The 6,707-nt window shown below is 60.8% G+C and overlaps 1 pseudogene; it reads left to right on the top strand.

The window, feature by feature from the left end:
• The first annotated feature begins 1,517 nt into the window (after nt 1–1,517).
• Nucleotides 1,518–4,189, top strand: LOC141946977 (serine/threonine-protein kinase pim-1-like; annotated as a pseudogene).
• Nucleotides 4,190–6,707: the final 2,518 nt, after the last annotated feature.

Raw genomic sequence — 6,707 nt, 5'->3', positions numbered from 1 at the left:
TTCAGCACGTTTGCTTTTTTATTTGTTTTTCTCTAATCTATTAAATACGACCTATTCAAAGAACCCTCTCTTTTTAGCACTAGCATCCCTTAACAGCGGGCGATGGGGGAAATGCAGTTTGGGGCTGGGCTGGGTTGGTGTGGGGCATTTTGGCCGCGGCCGAGGGGCTACAGGGGCGGCTCCTGTGAGAAGCTGCTGGGAGCTTCCCCAGCCCCAAGTCGGCCCCGCTGCTGGCCAAGGCTGAGCCCATCAGCGCTGGTGGTCGTGCCTCTGGGAGAAGGTATTTAAGAAGCGGCGGGGGGAAAAACCCCTAAGAAACTGCTGGAAAGCCTGCTGCAGGGAGAGGAGTGCACAGTTTGCGCGTGCCCCCGTGGGAGGGGCGTTGTGCGAGCGCGTGCATCGCTGGGGTGTGCTGTGAGCTCGCGGGTGGGCGCAGGGGCGGGTGCACGCAGGGTGCGTGTGGGGCGTGCGGGTGGGTGCGTTCCGTGTGCTGCAGCGTGTGTGTGTGTGTGTGCACACTCGGGCTGTGTGTGAACACCACGTGTTGCACTCTGTGTTCCACGTGTGTCTCGCAGTGCGGGTGTGCGCACGCTGCGGGTGTGCATCGCACCTTCTCTTTGTACCCACGTGTGTCTCCAGGCAGTGTGTGTGTGTGCATGTGCCCCAAAGCTCTCTGCATGTCGCATCGACTTTTCCTGTCCTCTTTCTGGCCCCGATGTGCAGGTCTGCTCCGTGCTGTGGGGGCTCTGAGCACCCTCCTCTCAGTAATCAGAGACCCCCATCCAGGAAATTATCTTATCTCTGGAACTCGGGGAAGCATCTCAGACAGTGACTTCTGAGGAAAAAAAAATTTTAAAAGGATTGTTAGTCAAGAGTCCCCAGCTGGAGTCGCCACTTTTACTAGAAGAGGGAAAAGTTCAGGCAGCGGTTTGCCAGTGGTGAAGTAACGGCAGCGTGGGGCGGGAGGGCGGGACGGGCTCCACCGGGAAGTTGTGAGATCGCAGGAATAAAACAATAAAGTGAAGAACAAGGCAATAAAACATGGGGATTTTGGCGCAGATGCGGGAGGAAGAGGAGCTCCGTGGCTGCCAGCCGGCCGGTTCTGCCGGCCCGGCAGAGAGAGCAGCCTGTCAGGGCGAGCAGGCAGCATGCCCGTGGGCCCGATCCCGGACTGGCGGCAGGGCTGGGCCAAGCCTGCCCATACCCCCTGCCCGTACCCCCTGCCCGTGCCCCCTGCCTGCACCCCCTGCCCGTGCCACCCCCCCCCCCCCCCCAGTTTGCATCCTGCGAGCCGTGGCAACCGCGGAACGCTTCGGGGCTCCCTGGGCAACAGCCCCGTGGCCAGGCAGTCGGGCAGCGGACGAGTGATGGCCGGCAGCAGCGGTTTGGCTCTCCTAGCGTTTCTCGCCCCCGACCCCCCCCACGCCCCTCTGGCCCCTTCCCCTTCCCGCCGCACCGGGCCCCACCGCCTCGTCCCTGCCCCGCGGCTCTCGCCCTATTGGCGGTGGCGCCGCTGGATGGGCCGGCGCGGCTGGGCCTGGCGTGGCAGCACCGCCCCCCAGCTCTGCCTGGCCCGGCCCTGGCCCCCGCTCCCCCCGGGGCCGGCGGGGGGCTGCTGTGCCGAGGCCGCTCCCTCCCCGCCGCCGCCTCCGTCTCTGCCTCCTCCGTCTCCTCCTCCTCCTCCTTCTCCCCGGGCTCCCCCGCCCGCCCGCAGCCACTCGGCAGCCCAAGTGCCGGCACCGAGCCACCGGTGCCCGGTCTGGTTCGGGAGGTGCCGAGCCCGGGCCCGGAATCGGGCGAGGGGGTCGGGGTGCCGCTCCCGAAGATCCCCTCGCCGGCCCGTCGACGTCCCGGGAGCGGCGGGGGGCTGCATGTGGCCAAACCACTGCCCGGTCAGAGCGGGACGGGCCGGTTTGGCTGGGCCCGGTTCGGCAGGGGGCGGGGGGGTGGCCGGGGCGGGGCGGTGACGGCCCGGTCTGGCCCACAGGGAAGGAGAAGGGGCGGCTGGAGAAGCTGTACCGGGAGGGGCAGCTACTGGGGAGCAGCGGCTACGGCTCCGTGTACTCGGGCATCCGCCTCTCCGATGGCATCCCGGTAAGTGGCGGGGACGGTGGCAGAGCGGAGGGGGGGAGGAGAAGGAGGAGGGGGAGGCTCATCCCGCCACTCCCCTTGGCATGCAGGTGGCCATCAAGCACGTGGCCCGGGAACGTGTCACAGCATGGGGTGAGCTGGTGAGTGACCGGGGCTACCAGGAGAAACCGGGGCGTCACAAGGTGGGGGATAAGGCGAGGCCCGAGAGGACGGAAACTGGGACACCGTGGGGGGAGCAGGTGTGGAGTCACTGGGGGACACGGAGCATCCCGGGTGAGGGGCTGCCCAGTACTGGGGCGGCCGGGCGGGGGGGCACTGGAACTTCGCCTTGGCAGGGGGGATGCCCGGGCACCTGTGGGGTCAGGTGGGGGGCACTGGAACATCCCGGGCAGGGGCTACCAGACCTGATGGCATCACGGTCCCCCCGCAGCCCAGCGGCACTCGAGCGCCGATGGAGATCGTGTTGCTGAACGCGGTGGGCTCCTCCGGCTTCCACGGTGTCATCTGCCTCCTCGACTGGTTCGAGCTGCTGGACGGCTTCATGCTGGTGCTGGTTCGTCTGGAGCTCGCGCAGGATCTCTTTGACTTCACCGTCGAGAGGGGATCCTTGTCAGAGGAGGTGGCGCAGGGGCTGTTCCGGCAGGTACTGGAGGCCGTGCGGCACTGCAACGCCTGCGGTGTCCTGCACCGGGACATCAAGGCGGAAAACATCATCATCAACCTCGCCAGCGGTGAGCTCAAGCTCATCGACTTCGGCTGTGGCACCTTCCTCCAGGACACGGCCTACACCAAATTTGCCGGTGAGCCCACAGCCGGGGGGATGCTCCCGGCACTGCACGGCCCAGCCTGACCGGGCACCGGTTCCCCCTTTGGAGGGGGGGGGCGGAATTAATTACTCAGCCGGCTGCCAAGTTGTTTTTGGCACGGGGCGGATGTTGTGAAATGGGAGCCGGCTCCCAGCCGCTGCCACCCACCTGCCCGGGGCTGGGGTGGGGGGAGCCAGCCTGACAGAAACAAACACCCGTGGGGGTAGCAGAGGCAGTGGGGTGGGAACCTGTATGCTGGCCAGTTTGGTTTGCAGGCGTGGAAGGGCTTGGGCTGCTCCACTCCCCTTGTTTGCCTTGGCTTTTTTAAAATTTTTTTGGGGCTAAGGCAGGGGGGAAAGGTGTGGTTTTTCCCCACCCATGGGTTTTGGGTTTTTTTTTTTTTTTGCACGTAACAGTCAGGCCTTCCCCAGGCCCGTGCTGCCCTCTTCCAGCACCAGCGGCTTTTTTTTACAACCCAAAGTTTGTAAACAAGAGTCCCGTGTTGGCGAGGGGGCGGCAGGTCACACCATGCGTCGTCCCCCCCACCAGCGGTGCAGCCCCCGTGTCCCCAAGGACGCTCGGGTGAGGATCCGGGAGCGGGCAGCATCCGCCTGACGAGCTCCACCTGTCTCCCGTAGGAACACGAGAGTACAGCCCGCCGGAGTGGGTCTGCTACCACCGCTACCACGGGCATTCACAACAGTGTGGTCCCTGGCCATCCTGCTCTATGACATGGTCTGCGGGGACGTCCCCTTCGAGCAGGATGAGGACATCATCAGGGGACAGCTCTTCTTCCGCCAGCCGATCTCCCTCGGTGGGTCCCCGGCTTCGTGGCGGGCAGCGGGTTTGGGAGATGGCACCGGGTGCACGAGCATCCCTGCTCTTACGGCTGTGGAGGAGGGTGATCTCCCGTGTTTAGCTGGGGGAGGTGGCACATGAGGAGGGTGATCTCCCGGGGTTAGCGGGGGGAGGTGGCACGTGTCCTGCCATCCTGCTCTCCTCCAAAACAGCTCCTGGATCGGGAGGTTTGGGGGTAGCTCTGAGCACACCCAGCATGTCCTGGGCACTGCGGACGGGGGTGGAAGGTGCACAGGAGCCTTCTCTGACCGGCCATGTCTGGTTTCTCTCCCCAGAGTGCCAGCATCTCATTGGGTGGTGTTTGTCCTCGCAGCCTTCAGACAGACCATATCTGGAGGACATTTTCAACCACTCCTGGCTGCGAGGTATTCACCTGCCCTAGGAGATGGCAGAGACCCCACCTGGACGGTTTGGCCCGGGACCCTGGCACATAACAGCTCCAGGCATCTCCTGGCCATAAGAAGCAGAGAAGACCAGGCTTCCTCACCACCGTAGCACTGAGCAGGGATCGTCGGGAACACGCACATCCTGTCCCGAAGCTGGGCTGGAGACTGATCTTCCAAGTGCTGGTGGCCACCATCCAACCCAGCTGTCCTGGGCTCCATCTGAATGACCCTGTGTCATTTGCTGGTCTTGCCAGTAATTTTTTTTTTTTTGTTTGTTTTGGTTCTGTTATTGGTGGAGAGAGGAGACCTTATTGCAAACCGTCTGGTTTTGGTGGCTCCCAAACATCTCCCTGACCACCTGAATTCGGGATGGCGAGAGGATCGGAGACCTTATTGCAAGAGAAGCTTCAACGGGGGAAAAACAGTGGCCGAATGGCTGCCGCCTCCGCTGTCACCGTAATCGAGTGCCTTCAGCTGAGATCTGGGCTGTGCTGGAGGAAATACTTGAATTTCCCTACACTGCTGCTTTTCCAAGACTCGCCTGGGTATAGACTTCCTCTTCCCCTTTCAAAAAGAAAACAGGTCAGAAGAGACCTGGGAGCCAAGCAGGCGATCCCTCACCTCCTGTGCCTCCACCTCGCCTGGATTTTCTGGGTTTCTTTGCTTCCCGGTGCCCTCACGAATGCACAAACAGTGCAAACCAACAGAGCTGTAAATGTGTTCAGTTATACAGGAGCGAAGTTTGATGTACAGTTGTTAATAGTGACAATGTTTTACCTTTTTTTCTTTTTTCCAGTTTTTGTTTCCAATTTATTTTCATGGATTTGTTTATTAAAGAGAGAGTTCTAGCCAGCAGGATAACTTATTTATTTATTTATAATTCCCATGGGTTTCCAATCCACGCTTGCTCCCACAGCTGCTGCCCCCCCGGTTTTCTGTTCGGGCCTTCCCTCCGTGTCTGCCCCGTGCCCATCCCCACCCGCAGTGTTTCTGGCTGGCGGGGTGCGGAGTGGCTGCCTGCTCCCCAGCTCTCTCTGTACAGAGTTCTGGTTGCTCTTGTTCCCTTGCCAGGTGTTTTGGTTTTCCCCGCGGGTGTCTTGTTTGGGGCTGGGGAGGGGGGAGCTGCTCCGGGCTGTCCGCGCTGTCAAGTCTTTATATGTTTTAGCTGGCGGGTTTTTTCTTAATAGTTCGTATTGTACAGGGAAATTCAGAAATCTTATATTTTTTTAATGCAGTTTTAAATAAAAACAAACCACTTGACGTGATGGAGACATCCCTTTACTGCGGGGCGGGATGAAGGATGCTGCGAGCATGCCGGGTACCGGTGGCCACACCGTGGCGTGGCTACTGCGGGGCTACTGTGGGGACCGCCCGTTTGTCTCCAGCTGAGACTAACCCCAAAGGCTCGCTGAGCCACGTCAGCCAGGACCAGCCAGCGACAGCCCCATGGGGAAGGCTGGACCCATCCCTCGGCGGGGTGTTTCCAGGGCCGACAGCTCCTGGCAGGTCTGGGAGGGATCGAAGGGCTGTGGAGCCCTTTGCGTTTCTGTTCACCCACAGGCTGGTGCAGAGCGTGTGCTGGGGACGGCGAGGGAACAACCATCAAAGTGACCTTGTGAAAGGCCGGGTGTTGTCAGCCACATTAATTTTCAGTCAGGCAGATCCCGTTGCTCCGGCACTGTTGGCGCGGAGCGAGTGTTGGGTGCCGGGGGTGAAGAAAGCCACCGGCGGGCTGTGACCACCTCCAGCTCGGCTGCGGCAAACACGGAGCGAGAGGAAGTTGATCTTGGGATTACGAGAAGTCGGTCGCTGTCAGTCAGCAGCGGTAACGCTTCGCTCGAGCTTTTACCCTCCACCCTGTCAAACCCCACTTCCCAGCTCTGCGGTGCTCCGGCTTTGGGGGTGTTGGTTTTGTTTTTTGTTTCCACTTGGGATTTTTTTTTTTTAATTAGTGTGCTGAATTTTGAAGCCCTGTTCCTGCTTGACCTCATGGCGCACCTGCTGCGCTGCGCACACAGGGCTGTGTCTGCCCCAAGGAAGGGGCACATTTCCCCTTCTGCAGGTTAATTTGCAAGTCCCCCAGATCTCAGACAACAGGACCATCCTTTCCTTTTCTTGCCCCAGGGCTTTATTGCTTAAACCCCCCGTGCCCTGGCAGCAGTCCCTCTCCCTGGCTCACCCCGGGCTTGCCAGCACCGCTGTCCGAGCCGGGGGGCTGCTGTGCGAGGGAATGAGGGGTCCTGGAGCCACGTCCCAGCCTCGTGGGGTGACCTGGTGTGCTGTGTCACTGCTGTGCCTCCGTCTTCAGCAGAAAGCCTTAACTCTGTTTGTTTGTTTTGCTTTTTTGGTTTTTTTTTTTTAAACTCAGCTGCATCTTTCACCTCCTCAGGGCTGCTACAAGCAGGAAGCGCAGCTCCACACGCCTTCAAAGTTTAGGCCTGTTTTGAGACGTGGTTTGTATTTAACCTCCTCTCTCACTCACTTTTCCCCCCGGACCATCAGGGAAGCTGCTCTTACACAAAGCAAACCTCCCCGCCATGCTGCCTGCTACCGCGAGGAGCCTGAG

The sequence above is a fragment of the Strix uralensis genome, chromosome 9 (genome assembly GCF_047716275.1).
Source record: "Strix uralensis isolate ZFMK-TIS-50842 chromosome 9, bStrUra1, whole genome shotgun sequence".
Lineage (NCBI taxonomy): Eukaryota > Metazoa > Chordata > Aves > Strigiformes > Strigidae > Strix > Strix uralensis.
This window is presented reverse-complemented; position numbering and strand designations above follow the sequence as displayed.